The sequence below is a fragment of the Leucoraja erinacea genome, chromosome 32 (genome assembly GCF_028641065.1).
Source record: "Leucoraja erinacea ecotype New England chromosome 32, Leri_hhj_1, whole genome shotgun sequence".
Classification (NCBI taxonomy): Eukaryota; Metazoa; Chordata; class Chondrichthyes; order Rajiformes; family Rajidae; genus Leucoraja; species Leucoraja erinaceus.
The window spans coordinates 17,952,841-17,971,052 of record NC_073408.1 but is presented as its reverse complement, the minus strand read 5'-3'; the positions used below and the strand labels follow the sequence as shown (position 1 = coordinate 17,971,052).

Genomic DNA, 18,212 nt, shown 5'->3' with positions numbered 1-18,212 from the left:
TGACGTTTCGGGTTGAGACTAAAGAGTGTAGAATGGACTTGATCCGAAACGTCAGCTATTCCTTTTCTCCAGAGATGCTGCTTGGCCCGCTGAGTTACTCCACCACAGTTCTTCAGTTTAACCCAACATCTGCAGTTCCTTCCAACACGATGGACTTGCATTTGTGCACCACTCAAAATTTCAAAATGCTCATTGGAAGATTGCTGTTAATTAAAGTACTTTTGGATTGTGGTCGTTGCGAAAATGCAATCTCAACTCAAATTTTTAAACATCAAAAGAACCCAAAGCAGTTTACAATAGATTTGTAGCATAGTTACACTTGCAGGAAACACAGAAGCCAATCTGCATGCAATAAGATCTCCCATGGGGTAACTTAACATTAGTTTATTGATGTGGGTTGAGGAGACAAATATTGGCCAGAACATTAGAAATGATTATCTGGAAGCGTCCAAGATTATTAATTTTATCTCCCACACTAAATCTTCATGGTACAGATACACATAATACTGCCCCAGGCCTCGGCTTTCCCCCCCTAGTCATTTCGACATTTTGTGAGCATCTGATCACCCTTTCCCACAGCACGCTGTGCCCCAACACATTCCCACAGTTTTTCTAAACAGTTTGTACATGAGGAAAGAGCAGGATTTTTCAGAATAAATTTAATAACTTTAAGTAGATTACGTGACTATGTTTCCTGCAAGAATTAGTTCCACCACTTCCCCCTGCCAGTCTTTTGCCTTCCTTTCCATAATCTGTTTAAGTCTGGTTCCTGGGGGCAACTTCCCTCATCGGAAGTTGGATCTGAGTTTTGTACGTCCTGTCACTAAAGAGCACATATATCTTCTCTACTTTTATTCAGGAAGTCTGCTTTAATAGAACAGGTTATATACCAACGGACCACAGAAGGGGTAGCTCTGCTGATGGAAAATACCCACAATGGGAGGCAGCTTCGAATCTTTGGTCAACTATGCTGACTGGCGTCAGAGCTGATGAACGAAACGGCAAAGTACCAACGACATTTATTTAAGATGTTAAACGATGGTTGCAGCTGTGGCACTGTGGTAGAGTTGCTGCCTGACAGCACCAGAGACACAGGTTCGATCCTGACTATGGCCGCTGTCTGTACAAAGTTTGTACATTTTCCCTGTGACCGCGTGGGCTTTCTCCAGGTGCTCAGGTTTCCCCCTACATGCCAAAGATGTACAGGAGTGCAGGCTTTGGTAAAAAAATTGTAAATTGTCCCTTATGTGTAAGATAGTGCTACGATGTGTAAGATAGTATGGGGTGATCGCCGAATGGCATGGATTCGGTAGGCCGAAGGGCCTGTTTCCGTGCTGTATCTCCAGTCTAAAGTCTTAAATCTAAAGCTGGACTACCGATAGAGAGCAGGATGACTTCCTGTCCTCAGACAACACAGGTCTGGAAAGTAACAATGGTAATTTAAAACAAGACAATTAGGCTGTGTATCTAGACAGCAATCTGACTATCACAGTCGAGAAACTGAAAACGCAGATTTATTAATTAAACACTTTAAACATTTATAGACATTGTAGGGAGATTTGAGAGGGCAGTTGTGAATTTTGTAACTACAGAGATCTTACGCGTTATCTTGTTCATTCATTCACAGGGTGTGAACATGGCTGGCAATGTGGCATCATTCTGTGGCCCAAATTGTCCTTTAATTGAGAGTCATCCACATCAGTAGGTGTGGAGTGGTATAGGAACTGTCGTAGACTGGATGGATTTTTACAACATATCTGGCTGTTTCATGGTTAACAGTGCAGAGTTTTTTTTTAGACTTTAGGTTTTATAGATGGCACAGAAACAGTCCCTTCAGCTCACCGAGTCCACGCCAAGCAGCAGTCACCCTGTACGTTAGCACTGTCCAACAAACGAGGAACAATTTACAATTTTACCAAAGCCAATTAACGAACAAATCTTAATGCGCGGCACTGTGGCACAGCGGTAGAGTTGTCGCCTCACAGCGCCGGAGACCCGGGTTCGATCCCGACTACGGTTGCTGTCTGTACGGTCACAGGGAGAAGGTACAAACTCTGCACAGACAGCACCCATGGTCAGGATTGAACCCAGGTCTCTGGTGCTGTAAGGCAGCAACTTTATCTCTGTGCACTGTGCTGCCCAGATTTGAATCCATATTGATTTAATTACAGGTAGAGTAGATCTCCTGGATGCTAATCCAGTAATTTAACTATTACTTGCACTGTACACGGAAATGTAGGCAGAATGGCGGGTATTGATGGTTGAAGAAGTCATTAGAGAAGACTATCAAGGGTAGTGGACTTGGAGAACCATTAGTTGTGAAGATGTCATGATCTGCTGGGAATGAGGAGGAGATGCACCCCCGGCCAAAGTTGAACAGAGGTAGAGGTTTGTACAACAATAGGACATTCCAGAGATTGATTGAAAGATACGGCATGGAAGGAGGCCCTTCGGCCCACAGAGTCTATGTCGAGCTTCATCACCCTGTTCACACTATCTCTCTGTTATCCCACTCCCGACACACCAGGGGAAATGTAATCAACCTAGAGGCCAGTTAACCTACAAACACACACTTGTTTGAGATGTGGGAGGAAACTGATGCGTTCACAGGGAGAACATGCAAACTCAACGCCCGAGGCCAGGGTCAAACCCAGGTGTCTGGTGCTGCAAGATAGCAGCCCTGCCGGCTGTGTCTCAATGCCATGCTTTGCTGCTTGTGGGGAACGTTGGAGCTATAAAGTTATTTAATCAAACGTTTGATATTCTTCGGATAGAAATAACAAGTGATAGGTGGATACAGGTGAGGGGGAGAGTTTGATAGGCAGATGTTTGGACAAAAGCCAGAGATAAAAAAGGCAGGTGTGAGATAAGGAATGAAGAGTTGTTAATTGTGAAGCCAGAAGAAGGGATATAGGTGGAAGGGAAGAGATGAGGGAAGAAACAAGTCGCAAAAAATGCTAGGAACATTCAATAGGTCAGACAGCATCTGCAGAAAAAGAAACAGAGTTCAGGCCAGAGACTCTTCATCATGAATGGGAAAAAGATCATTTTAAGTTGCAGAGAAGGTGGCTGGAGGGATGGGTAGGACACAAGGATTATCTGCAATAGGGTGAGGTCAAAGACTGATTTGCAGGGTCCATCTGCTCAACCTGGACAGTTGTAAAGTGGGCGTCTAATATGGGAACTTTCAAACAAGTATTTATCAGTAAAAGTGACTTGCCCTGAAGCTGATAGAGCATTGTTAGAACAAAGCAATTCCTAATGACATTTGTCATGGCAACGTGAACCAGTCAGATTTTACGCCTGGATGCTTGTAAGGTTTTTGCAGAGGATTGAAGCCTGGCTCTGTCAAGGGTTCTGGCAGTGAGACAACCCCTTGAAGTGCCTTGGATGGCCTGATGGTAATTAACTCCCACCAGGGATGGGGCATAAGATATTATTGGGAGGAGGGTGCGATTGGAGAGGGAGGTGGCCACTTCTAGCAGAAGGCCCAATGGCTTTTGGAGATGTTTCCTACTTGGTCTCATTACCTGGCAGCTGTTATAAAGCACATTTGGATGTCTAATCGACCATGTTGGAACTAGAGCTTCCAGTAGGGCGGGCACAATGGCGCAGTGGTAGAGTTGCTGCCTTACAGCGCCAGAGATCCAAGTTCGATCCTGATTGCAGGTGCTGTCTGTCTGGAGTTTGTACGTTCTCCCTGTGACTGCGTGGGTTTTCTCCGGGTGCTCCAGTTTCCTCCCACACTCCAAAGGTAGAATGTATAGGTTCGTACGTTAATTAGCAAATTTTCTCTAGTGCGTAGGATAGTGCTTGTGTACAGGGTGATCGCTGGTTGGTGTGGACTCAGCAGGCCAAAGGGTCTGTTTCCATGCTGTATCTCTAAAGTCTAAAGTCAATAGTGAACTGTGGCTGCAAGAGCTCCCATCAATGGCAAAATACTCCACTTCATGTGCTTGCATTTCTCGACAGATGCATGAAGTCTGTGCATTATTGCACAGAGATTTGAAATTCTAATGTGCATTATATATTGCACAAAATTCCGTCTCAGCCCTACATGGAACTGATGTGGATTTCTTGTAATTTTGTACACTTTAACACACCTTTAAGGAAAGACAGACTGTGTTGGACAGACTGACTTGTCAAAGCACCTGTTCCTTTCTGTCATGGATTGTATGTCTTTTGCTGAACTGAATTTCTAGTTTGGGTCTTATCAAAGGAAAGTTGACATGGTATTTACTGACTTGGGCTCTCCACACGGTTTATCATCTGACCTACATTGATATTACACTACACAAGTGTGCTTGTGCCAAACCAAGGCCGTAGGGTCATAAGTGACAGGAACAGAAATAGGCCATTCGGCCCATCAAGTCTACTCTGCCATTCAATCATGGCTGATCTATCCCTCCCTCCAAATCCCATTATCCTGCCTTCTCCCCATACCCCCTGATACCTGTATTAATCAAAAATCTATATCTGCCTTAAATATATCCACTTGCTTGGCCTCCACAGCCTTCTGTGGCAAAGAATCCCACAGATTCATCACCCTCTGACTAAAGAAATTCCTGTGCCTTACAGCTTTACAGGGCAGCACAATGGCGCAGTTGATAGAGCGGCTGCCTCACAGCGCCGGAGACACGGGTTCGATCCTGACCTCGGGTGCTGTCTGTGTGGAGGTGGCACATTCTCCCAGTGACTGCGTGGGTTTTCTCCAGGCGCTCTGGTTTCCTCCAACATCCCAAAGACTGCAATTTGCCTTGAACGTGTAGGACGAGGATGCGAGAGTGGGATAACATAGAACCAATGTAACCGGGTGATCGATGGTTGGCATGGACCCAGTGGGCCCAAGGGTCTGTGTCTGTATTCTATCTCTAAGCTCTAGACTCAAGAATGTCATGACAGAACTGAAGCAATTTTGGATTTTTTTTTTTATGTGTTTGGTGCAGAAAGGAAGGAACTGGAACAAATTCAAAAGCATTTTTAAACAAATTGTACTTCAAGACATGACTCGTTGCATGTGTCTTTGTAATAATGGAAGTTGAGGCATAGATCCCAGTTGTTATAATGGAATTACCCTACTGGGGATTCTCAGAGGGTTAAACAGGAAATCAGTTCCCGTCTGTTGGGAAGCAGTTTTCTCAGCAGCCTCTATGTGTCTTTAAGCTAAAGGTTGCGGCCTATCTGTGGCGTGGGAAATTATCAGCACGTACTCAGTCATATCAATGGGCCCCATATCCTGACATTGTCTGGCAGAGTCTATTTCTTCATTAGGCCAAGTAGCTGCTGGAGCGGCAGGACGGAGAGAATAGCGTTGTCGTGGTTGTTCTGTACAGGGCTGTTCCACCAGCTGCATTGTCCCATTGTCCAGCTGCATTCTCCCATTGTCCAGCTGCATTCTCCCATTGTATCACATTCTGACGCAAATATTCAGGACTGAATTTATTTCTCACAAGTTACCACTCCCTATTGTTTAGTTTACTGCCAGGTGTATATATGTTGTGTATATACATGTTGTAATGAGTGAGATGGAATATGTTGGTCGGTGTGGGCAAGTTGGGCCGGAGGGCCTGTTTCCAAGCTGTATGACTCTATCACTATGATTACAATCAAGCCGTCCACAGCGTACAGATACTGGATAAAGGGAACAACATTTAGTGCAAGATAAAGTCCAGTAAAGTCTGATTAAAGATAGTCCAAAGGTCTCCAATGAGGTAGATGGCAAGTCAGGTGCGCTCTCTAGTTTGTGAATATTGGTTGGTCGGTTAGTTCATTATATTCACTACATAGGAGAAGTGGGGAGTAAGCCCCCATTCCATGTCAAGTGAGGCTGCTAAAATATTGCAGTTACTTCAACCAAAACTCTCGAAAAATTTGACAGCTGCAACTTTTGATACCGACACCCCAAACCTCAGAGACGCAATTGTGGAATGTATTACTGAGTTGAAGAATTTACCATGCACTCTCATTTCAGGATAGAGATGAGCAATGAGAGTTTGGTTTGTCTGTGGGCTTGTAGAAAGCTGCCCTCAAGACAAACATCTTCATACACAGGAATTCACATCCAGTCAGGCAAGCATGACCGCTACTGCTTTTTTAAATGGCGTTGAAGAATGGGACAGGGTTCTGTTTAAGACCGGTTGAGTCTGAAGAAGGGTCTCGACCTGACACATCACCCATTCCATCTCTCCAGAGATGCTGCCTGTCCCACTGATTTACTCCAGCATTTTGATGTCTGTCTTCGGTTTAAACCAGCATCTGCTCTCCCTTCCTACATGGAGTTCTGTTTTATGCAGGATTCAAATGGGCATGCTATGGTAATGCTAGGGGTAAGCTGAACAGGGAAATAATGGCAGTGTTTGGTTTATTGGACTCGACTCGTGTGGAAAGCAGGAAGGTCTATTATTAATGCCAATACTGTGTCAGCTGTGGCCATTGGCAACAGCCCTTTTATATCACCTGCAACAAAATGGGACTGGGTCTAAGTTTGTAAAGGTAAACAAAATACAGTGAGCACAGAAGATAGTAGTCTACCATTATCCCAGTGGCAATCTTCATTATATAATCTGTCTCCCCAAGTTCCCCGATTTTTCTTTGTAGCCCTTCTTAAAAAAAAAACACAAAGTTAGCCAGAGTACCAGGACCTCACCTGTGGCTAGTGTGTTGGTGCGACTGTGTGTGTGCATGCGAGTGCGGTTGTGTGTGTGACTGAGTGTGTGTGTGACTGAGTGTGTGTGTGACTGAATGTGTGTGTGACTGAGTGTGTGTGTGTGTGTGTGACTGAGTGTGTGTGTGACTGAATGTGTGTGTGACTGTGAGTGTGTGACTGAGTGTGTCAGTGTGTGAGTGTGTGTGTGACTGAGTGTGTGCAACTGAGTGTGTTCGTGTGTGAGTGTGTCCGTGTGTGTGTGTGAGTGTGTGTGCAACTGAGTGTGTCCGTGTGTGTGTGTGTCAGTGTGCAACTGAGTGTGTCCGTATATGTGTGTGCGCTTTTACTATTCATAGAAGCTCATAATTATTCATTGAATAATGAAACCAGGGATCTTTGCTGAAATGAACTATTGATTAAGGATGCAGTTGGCATTATCTTTAAGGTTACACAGAAAAGCTGGAGAAACTCAGCGGGTGCAGCAGCATGTATGTGTGCGAAGGAAATAGGCAACGTGTCGGTGAAACCCTTCTTCAGACTGATCAGGGGTGAGTGTGGGTGGGGACAAGAAAGGGAAAAGGAGGAGTAGCCGGAAGGCTGGAGGGTGGGAGGAGACAGCAGGGGAGCTGAGGAAGGGGAGGAGACAGCAAGGGCTAACAGAATTGGGAAAAGTCGATGTTCATGCCCCCGGGGTGCAGACTCCCCAAACGGAACATTATCTTTAATCCCAGCCCAGGTTACACACACTGCTGTCATTAGATAACTAAGATCACACATTCAGGTGGGGTACATGTTAGTAATGCTGAACTGTCATTGACCTTAGAAGGGGAACAATGGAGTGGAGATACAAGAGACTGCAGATGCTGGAATCTGAAGCAAAAAGCAGATTGCTGGAGGAACTTGGCAGATCAGCATCTGTGGAGGGATTGTCAGTCGAGACCCTTCATCTGTACAGGAGACAGAGGGGGTTTGTGCAGAATTTACCAGAACAGGTGGAGCTAAACTTAATCTTCTTGGAAACCTGCCACCAATCTGACCATATGTGCTTAAATAGGGTTTACATCAGTGGTTCCCAACCTTTTTTTGGCCATTCCCCACCTAATCACCTCTAAAATCCTGATGCCCCTCCCCCCCCATGTGGTGATATATAATTCTTATCATTTAAAAAGTGAACTCCATTTCAGCTGAAGAAGCTTAAAACGCCAATACCTTGGTTTAAACAAGCTTCAAAAGAACATGGCATCCATGAAAAAGAAAAATGAAATAAACAAAAGACAGTTAAAGTTCTGAGCAAGAAGTTACTAAAAAATTGTAAAAAAAAAAAGACATTAGGTGGAAATTGCTTCCCTTAAAAATCAAATTGCCCCCCTGTGGGGCATACGCCCCACGTTGGGAACCAATCTTATCTCATCTTGCTGGAGATAAGTGATGGATAATTCATAATGGCTGTGACATTTTAATCTCAGATTCCAATTGTAACAGTAACAACGACATTTGTGACATCATGTTTCGTATATGTCTGTATCTGTGTCTTGTGAATTGTGCATTTGTCACGGGTGAATTTAAGAATAGTTCTAATGTCGTGTTGCATGTAATGTTCCCTGGGACAGATGCTTGGAAATATGTACATAGAGATTTTGGGGATCTAATCACTCCTGTTGCATTCTCAACATGTAATCAATGTATCTTCAGAAGCTGAACAGACTCTTGCATTAATATTTAAAATCTGTGGAATTACATTTTTTTGTGAAAAAGTAGCAGGTCAAAGCAAATTCAAAAAATGAATATATTTTGTCTGGTTCTCTGCAAATCAATCTCCGCATTGTGATCCACAACCAATAGCCTTGAAACGAAATACCCTGAGGACTTGTTCTTCAATGTTTGGGCTAGACCAGGCCGACCTGTGAGCTACCAAGATACTATCAGCACGTGTCCTGTCCCACCAGAGGCTCAAATGCCCTCGAACACTGCGACACATCTGACTTACAGACTCTGCTCCTCCTTCCTGCATACAAGAAGAAACTGAATCAATAGGATTTGGTATTGAAAGTAGAACAGTATTTGTCTGAATAAACATGAGCTCCTACGTTACTGTTTGAGTCGGTGGACTGGTCTATGTTCAAGCGCTCGCCCCTAAGTGGGTACACTGGTTTTGTCAAATTCTGTGTGAGTCTTTATTTGAGATTTATTTGGATGGAAATTAGGAGCACAAATGTTTTCTTTTAATGTGGTATCATAAATAGGTGGAAACAAGGAACTGCAGATGGTGGTTTACACAAAAGGACACAAAGTGCTGGAGTAATTCATCTCTGGAGGATATGGATAGATGATGTTTCTGAAGAAGTGTCCTGAACCAAAAAATCCACTTTGTGACCTACTGTATCTTGAATTTGTCTTTTTTTTATATCAGTGTTTGCGGACGTGATTCTGTCCCCAGCTGTGACTACAGGAAAGGGAAGTTTGCTGGAGTAGTTTGGAGTTGTGTACTACAAAGCAGCATGACATAGTGCAACGCTTTTGAATCAAAATCAAATGTTTATCTGGCATCCAGCATCAAAGACTTTCCACAATGAGCTGAGACTCCACAAAACAATTATTCTGTTACACAAGCAAAGTCTGGTAATACTAACTGCCGACAATTATTTGTTATCATATTATGCTGTCTCTATGTGTGGACCCCAGTGTGATGCTCTTTGCAATTAACCTCGCACTCCCACAACCATTCTTTCAAACTATTTCTTCAAGGTTCGAACAAAATAATAATTTGTCCAATAACCGTGTCAAAACGGCAGATTATACAGGGGAGTATATTTAACTTCAATGGAAGTGAAAAGCAACGTGAAAAGGTGTTCTTTGTTTCACTCGAGTTTAGTGGTTACATAGATTGAGTGTGGTGTAAGTGATTCATGAACTTGTAAATCCCTCATTCCTTATTGAGCTTTAGACATAAGATGAAGGGACAGAATGCTGACTGTCAGTAACCTCAGCGTCGGTGTGCAAGTGAAGTCTGGAATCGATACTTTACTTCTCATATTCTGCCGAAATAGCTCAGTTGGGAGAGCGTTAGACTGAAGATCTAAAGGTCCCTGGTTCAATCCCGGGTTTCGGCAGTTGTAGGGGATACATTTATGTTCGGCACGGACTTGTAGGGCCGAGATGGCCTGTTTCCGTGCTGTAATTGTTATATGGTTATATTATCTCACAACGTGCCATTCAGCCCGTTGAGTCAATGCCAGATCTCAAAGCAATCCCAATATCCTGTTTACTTTTCTGTAATTTTCACCTCTTCCGTACCCACTAACTCCCCGTCTCCCCCCCCCCCCTCCAACGATGTTCCTTCCACCCACTTCCAATGGGAATAATTTACAGCAGTGAACTAGCACGGCAGTCAGCAGCATCTTGGGACGTGGAAGGAAACTGGAGTGAACTGAGAGATCATCCTTGTCCAAAGAAAGGAAGTACTACATGTGATATTCAAAAAAACAACGTGCTGGAGGAACTCAACAGGCCAGGCATCATCTGTGGACGGAATAGACATTGGGTTGGGACCAATCCTCAGTGTGACAAAGGGTCCTAACTCCAGACGTCATCTGTCTATTCCTTCCACAGACGCTGTTGACCCCCTGAGTTTCTCTAGCACTTTATTTTTTTTGTTCAAGAATCCAGCACCTGTGGATTTGTGTGACTCCATGAAATGTTCCAACCTAGATTTCATCAGGATCACTGAATTCCAGACCTTATCACACCCTTAATCAGAATGTGCACCAAAGAGATGAATTTCATAGATGAGGTGATACTGACGAGCCCCTGGCCTCAGACTGAGTGTGCCATCGGTCTTAGTATAGTAGGCATCGATGAGAAAGCAGTCCAGTGGCCAGAGTTATGGAAACAAGGAACTACAGGTGCTGGTTTACAATGAAAGACACAAAGTGCTGGAGTAACTCAGCGGGTCAGGTAGCATCTCTGGAGATCATGAATAGATAACGGGCTGGGAAGTTCTTCACGTTGATTGAAGTGGGGGGGGGGGGGGGGGGGGCAGGACAACAAAGCCAGTCAGGTAATAAGTTCCTACGGGGGGGTTGGGGGGGGGGAGGATATAGTTTAGCGAAAGGCCAATGTTTGGACAAAGGCCACTACAACTGCATTAAATATTGTTAATGCAGCAAATTTTAGCAAAATCTCATAAAACTACTTTTACTTTGTGGAACATTTGCATCTATTCCTTTTATAATATATATGTAACTTCTGCAATGCTTATTTTAAAACAAAGTGGTGTCCACTTTGAAATATGAAGTTTTACTTTATTTAATTACACAATGCTGCCCCCTGGTGTGTCATTTTATGTTGACTATCAATGAACAAATGCCTTTGACTTTACTTCTTCATAATAAGTGTGTTTGTTTCTGTTGATCCGTTTCCAGCAGCTAGCAAGTACTGAGTGGCATGCAGAGAAATTATTTTCCTTTTATTTTTGTCAAATGGTAGATGCTGTATGAAGCTTCAGGTGGAATGGGTGGTAGATCTGCACTTTTATATTGTACTAGACTAAGTAGGTCCCGTTGGGTCCCTGTCACATGGGAGGCCTGGTCCCCCAATGCAACCCATTCCCCAACGCAATATTCCACCACTCACCCGTTCCCCCAATGCAATATTCCACCACTCACGCCTATCCCCCTCCCATCGAATCCACCCCTCCCTGTCCCCCTCTCACTCTACTCCCTCCTTGCCCATCACCCCGGACCCCTTCTACACCCCTCCCTACACCCTCTGCACTCCTCTACCTCCCTCCCTCCCTCTCATTCCCCCCCCTCCCTCCCTCCCCTCTCTCCCTCTCTCCCCTCTCCCTCCTTCATCCCTCATCAGCGGGTAGACAGCGGGGCTCAGAGCTGCCCCCCCCCCCCCCATCTCCCTCAACCATCCCATCTCCCTCCTTCCCATTTCCCTCATCATCCACCCCTGCCACCCCCCTCCCTCATCCCTCCTCCCCATCATCCGCAACTTCAGCGCCCAGGAGCGTAAAAGATTGCAAAAAGTTGTAAGCACTGCCCAGTCCATCATCGGCTCTGACCTCCCCACCATCGAGGGGATCTATCACAGTCGTTGCCTCAAAAAGGCTGCCAGCATCATCAAAGACCCATACCATCCAGGCCACTCACTCATCTCCCCGCTGCCTTCAGGTAGAAGGTACAGGAGCCTGAAATCTGCAACATGCAGGCTCAGGAATAGCTACTTCCCCACAGCCATCAGGCTATTAAACTCAACTCAAACAAAACTCTGATCGTTAATAGCCCTTTGCACTTTATCTGTTATTTAGGTGTGTGTGTGTGTGTGTGTATGTGTATATATATATTGGTATATGGTCACACCGATCTGTTCTGTATTTATTTATTTATTTATGCCTGCTATATTCTGTTGTGCTGAAGTGAAGCAAGAATTTCATTGTCCGATCCTGGACACATGACAATAAACTCTCTTGAATCGTGACATGAAATTAAAGTGATGAGTGGAATGGATTGGGGGATGTACAAAGATTGGGGAGGGGGAGAGAGAGGGAGGGAGGAGGGAGGGGAGTCAGTCTCATTCTACCCCATGACAGAAGGGGGAGGAGTTGAAAGGTTTCCTAGCGATCTGTCCTGGGACTTGGACAATATTTGCTGCCTTCTTGAAGGACCACTTTCTGTAGATCCCTTTAATAGTGGGGAGGTCAGTACACGTGATGGACAGTGCAATGTCCATCACTTTCCGGAACCTTCTACATTCTGGGTATATTGATTGCTTAGACAGAGCAGAAAGCTGTCTGACAGAGCTTTGTTCACTGAGAACTCTAACCAATCCAAATACATTAAAAAAAAATGCTTCTGATTGATATTTAGGAGCTTAAAATGACAATCCTGTTTCAGGATGCAATCAAAGAAATTGATCTGGTTTAAGTAAAAGGAAGGTTTAATTTCAATTGAAGTGTTTTACTATTTTTGTAGCGTAATCCCTTTTAGGTGATGTTTAATGTCTGTGAGTCATATATAAGTATGCGCTTAGCGATATCTGCAACTTGGAATTCATAAACCATTGTAAATTTAGCTGCAACATTTGAATCAACGGATTTGTCATCTATGTTTATACCTGTGAATTATATCATGCCACAGTCTTAAGGGGCTGTCCCACTTGGGCAACCTAATCCACGAGTTCGGGTGACTTTGCCCTCGACTCATACTCGCAGCATGGTCGACACGAGGTCGTAGGAGGTCTTGGTAATTCTTCTTCATGCTCGAGAGTAGTCCCCGTATACTCGAGGCCTCAGCTAGGTTGCGGTGTATTTTTCAACATGTTTTACTCGTAGTTGTAGTCGGCATGTTAGGCGTAGGTAATCGAGGGTAGTCGAAAGTATTCGTAGTTAGTTTTCATCATAGTCGAAGGGAGGTCGAAGGAGGTTGTCTTCACTCTCCACTATTCGGTGTCCAATTTTCCCGAAGTTAGTCGCAGCGAGTCGAAGCTAGTCTTCTACATTGTCGAAGGAGGTCTTCAGCATGACATTTTTTCAAACTCTCCTAAACTCTTCTAAACTCGCCAATAAGGCCTCCCAAGTGGGACAGCCCCTTTATAAAATATTTGTTTTTAACGTTGAGAAGAAAATCGCATTCTAGATAGAGGCAGGTTAGAGAAGAAATGTTGATAAGTGCAGGCATCAGAGGTTATGGGGAGAAGGCAGGAAAAAGGGGTTAGGAGGGAGAGAAAGATCGGCCATGATTGAATGGCGGAGTAGACTTGATGGGCTGAATGGCCTAATTCTGCACCTAATCCTTATGACCTTAATAATGTTGAATATAGTGAAGGGCCTAGACCCAAAACGTCACCTGTGAGTGTTTTCCAGAGTTGCTGCCTGGCCCGCTGAGTTATTCCAGAACTTTGTTTCCTTTTTGTTTAACTCAATATATCTTTATGTTGTCATTCTATTTATTACTTTAGTAGTTTAAATCTACAGCAGGGCAATAGAATGTCATAGAAATGTGCTGGTGCATGGATTAGTCTTTCGTAAGTCATATAAATTGTATTGTCAGCTCCACGCTTTCTCCCCTAAGACATGCCTACTAATCGAAATAAGAAGAGTGATTGAAGATCGTAGGAACACTGAGGGTTGGAAATCCAATGAGAGAGAATAAATTACAGAGCAACGATGTGATGTTCTGAGTGCTGGCGTAGACTCGATGGGCTTAGTTCTAGAGAGGTCCTTTGGCTAACCAAGTCCACACCGACCATTGATCACCCATTTATACAAGTGAGTTCTCATGGTAGTTCTATGTTATCCTACTTTCTCATCAACTCTCAACACACTGAGGGCAATATACAACGACCAATACCTACACAACTAAACATCTTTGGGATGTGGGAGGAAACCTGAGCACCTGGAAACATTCCACAGTGAGAACCCCACGTAGACGGCACTCAAGGTCAGGATCGAACCTGGTTCTCTGGCGCTGTGAGCCAATAGCTCTACCTGCTGCACGGTTGCGCCACCTTAAATGACCTTTATATGACAAAAAAAATGAGAAGTAAGTCGTCATGAAGTATGACTAAAGCAACCTATTATTTTAAACGGACTCTACATTGTGTTCATCAGGAAGTGAGCTAAGGAGAATTCACCAGCTGCCACAATGAGCTGCAACTAACTTGGTAATTTTCCCATTTAGCTCACTTTGGCTCAGACAGAGAGTTTGTTTAAAGGACCAGTCTACATTAGTGCCTCAAATATCATACCTGTTTCCACACTTCTGATGAGCAATGGGAGCTCGCCAGTGACTGCCTCGGTCATATGTACGTTTATACAAGGGGCTGTTTCTGTGCCGGTTGGGACATGCCATAGAGTCACACAGCATGGAACCAGGCCCTTTGGCCCAATTCACCATGACAACCAAAGTACCCCATCCAAGCTAGTCCCATTTGCCTGTATTTGGCCCATATCCCTACCAAAATCTTTCTTACCCAAGCACCTTTTCAAATGCATTTTAAATGTTGTAATTTTACCCACCTCAACCACTTACGTGAAAAACTTGCCTCTCAGGTCCCCTTTAAATATTTCGCCTCTAGGGTTCTATTTATGCCCTCAAGTTTTAAACTTGCCCATCTAATATATGTGTGTGTTCATATATGTATTCGTGTTTGTGTGTGTGTATATATATATATATATTTATACACATACACATGCATACATATATATTATACATGCATATATATATATATGTATATTTTATGGGTGTTTTTATGATGGCAATTTAATTTCCCTCCTGACATTAATAAAATTCTATCGTATCACATTTATATACATACATACTTACACACATACACACACACACACACACACACACACACACACACACACACACACACACACACACACACACACACACACACACACACACACAGTTGAGGCAGGTATTATCGCTATGTTTAAGAAACATTTAGACGGGTCCATGGATAGGATAGATTTAGATTGGTATGGGCCAAATGCAGGCAGGTAGGACTAGTGTAGATGGGCATGTTGGTCAATGTGAACAAGTTGGGCTGAAGGGCCTATTTCCAGGCTGTATGCCTCTATGGCACTATGTTGCTGGGTAGTCGCATTTCAAACTCTTTGGGTTGGGAACAGTGCTCTGGAACAGACTGTCACAATGCAGGGGAGACATGGATAAGGTCAACCTTCAGCTTCCTTGGTTCATGTGACACCAATCCCAGGCTGTCCAGTCTCTCCATATAACTCAGTGATCCTGTCCCAGCAACATCCTTGTCAAACCCTCTCACACTTAATCACATCCTTCCTATAAGGTTTCAAGGTCAGTTTATTATCACATGTACCAATTAAGGTACAGTGAAATTCAGATTGCCATACAGTCATACAGATAAAAAGCAACAAGACACCCAAACATTTTTTTAACATGAATATCCACCACAGTGACTCCTCCACATTCCTCACTGTGATGGAAGACAAAAAATGTTAAATCTCTCCCCTTCTTTGCTCTCCCGCGGTCGGGGCACTCGAAGCTACCGTTGTCGGGGCGATCTTGACTCCCACAACCGGCGGTCGAGCCCTCAGCATCGGGGCGATCAAGCTCCCGTATCGGGGGGAACCTCAGTTCCTCGTGCCGGGCGATCGGACTCCGGGTCGGGGCTGGTCGAACCTCCTGCGGCTTGGAGTTTCCCGACATCAGTCTCTACCCGAGACTGCGAGCTCCTCGATGTTGAAATGCGTAAGCCGCGGTTTGAGAGTGACCACTGGAACTACACGCCACACTCCAGTTGCAGTGTCACCAACATCCCTTGCAGTTGCAACATGACAGCACAACTCCTGTACTCGAGTGAGCCAAAAACATTTTTTTGTAGACATTCAAGAATCAAGAATTAAATATACTCTCTTGATACTCTCTTGAAGATTCAATTTAATTGTCACGTGTATCAATTAAGGTACAGTAATATTTGAGTTACCGTACAGCCATAATAAGTAAAAAGAAAAAATACACACGGCACATAAAATAATGTTTAACATAAACATCCACCACAGTGGAATCACCATTCCCCACTGTGATGGAAGGCAATAAAGTTCAGTCATCTTCTTCCTTTGTTCACCCGTGGTGGTCGGGGCCTTTGAAGGGGGCCGTTGCCGGCAGTCCGCTGTTCAAGCCCTCTTGTCGGGATGATCGAAACTCCAGGACCGATTGGATTACTCCGCGGCATGGAGCTCCCGAGTCGGCAGCTTCTTACCGAAGACCGCTGCGTCACGGTGTTAAAGTCTACAGGCCCCGCGGCCGGAGCTCCCACACTGGCGAGCCTTGGCAAAGGATCCCAGGCTCTGCGATGGTAAGTCTCACGCCGCACCCGCGGCTTGGAGCTCTGGGCCGGTCCCCAGGAAAGGCCACGCCACTCCATGTTGTAGGCCACAGGGGGAGACGGAGACGGAAAAAATGATGGTAAACACAATTAATAAACACGCGTACCACATGGCCAGAGAAGAAAATAAAGATGTTTAGCTTTTTAGAGGAGCTGGTGCACTATACCATCACAAATAAAGCAATAGTGTTCAGAAATGTTCGTTTCCTAAATTGGCAGTTACAGCCCTGTCTAATACTTTTGGAGTAATTTTGGGGTTCCCTATCCAGCAGTTTATATTATTGATCAGTAATACATTTGTAGTGTGACTGTGAACACAATATATCTTTTTGAGTTTTTTGCCTGCATATTTTCTGAAGGGGTGGTGTTCTGAATTAGTTTAAAAAGTCACTCAAAGTTGAATTTCTTATGGCAAGGAAAACCTACAGATTACTTGTGATTTTTCTAGGTCATTGCTGAGGCAACATCAGTGGAAATTTTGAAGATATGGAAATCGTATAAATCTGTTTGACAGAATAAACTGAAGTAATACTTGTTGAAATTGCCGCAGCCTTGTGTAAATCAAGAAAGCTACATTATTAAAATGTTTTTGTATTTGATATTGAAAAGTATTACAGCTCAAATATCCAAGCAATAAGGATTCAATCCTTTTTATGAAAATAATCTTTTCTAATCCAGGCACCAATCAAAATGAGAACATGTCTTTGATCCATTGCAGTGACATTTATGCTGCTTCTTATTCCTTCATGACTGAACAAATGCATTTCTTTTAACTCTGTTATTGGGGAGAGTTATAGGAAATCATGTAATTATTTTATGACTTGCAAATTTGCATATTATTGCAAATTGAACTTAAATTCCAGCTGTCAATAATTACTTTTCAGTGTTGTTTTCAACTATCTGTATTAATCAGCATTAACCAACTTGCATATCAATTATACATGGGCTAAATGTCTTCATGAATCACAATTTTCCATTAGAAGCATCTACAGGGTCTTGGGATCATTGATAATGCAATGCAGAATTGGAGGTAAAGAGAGCACCATGCATTGATCCCACACCTATTAATTGGAGAAATGCTTCCTCAGAAGATATTTTATACCATGCACATTACTTAACATTCACCTCGGTGAAAGATGAATTAAGGAGTGGTGTGGAAATCAAATGTCACTGTGCCTGCTTGGTTTTGTCGGTAACAGTACATCCGATACTAAAGGTTCGATACACTTTTATGCAATTGTTAACTCCTTGCACTTGTAGCTGGTAAATACAAGGAGAAAAATCTCAACTTTTAGTGTCAAACCTTTTAGCTGAAATCCCTCTCTCCTGCAGCCATTCCAGTAATTATATCTCTCTAAATTCTCTCTCTCAAGACTTTAAAAGCTTCAATTTTCCACAAAATGCATGGTTGGCATTACAAAATACATTGCCAACAGAGATTTATCAATGTAATGAAGCACAAAGCAATTTTCTTATCGGTTAGTTTTTTTTCTCTGCAGAAAATTTCAAAATCTTTATATAGAACAGGCCATAATGAATCAAACTGATAGCCAAACAATGGATAAATTCAAGAAAAATTATCCTCCACAAAACAATCTCTTTCCATGCATAACTTTGGTGAACTTTAGAGTTTAACTTTAGATTTCAGAGATACAGCACAGAAACAGGCCCTTCGGCCCACCGTCCATGC

General features: G+C 43.6%; 1 protein-coding gene and 1 non-coding gene across 2 annotated transcripts in view; both read left to right on the top strand.

Moving 5' to 3' along the window:
* LOC129712410 (endothelial cell-selective adhesion molecule-like) overlaps positions 1-18,212 on the top strand; it is a 93,530-nt gene that overhangs the window by 45,819 nt on the left and 29,499 nt on the right. The gene's annotated exons all lie outside the window — the stretch shown is intronic.
* trnaf-gaa (transfer RNA phenylalanine (anticodon GAA)) lies at positions 9,684-9,756 on the top strand. The gene has a single exon. It is a non-coding gene; the product is annotated as a tRNA-Phe (tRNA).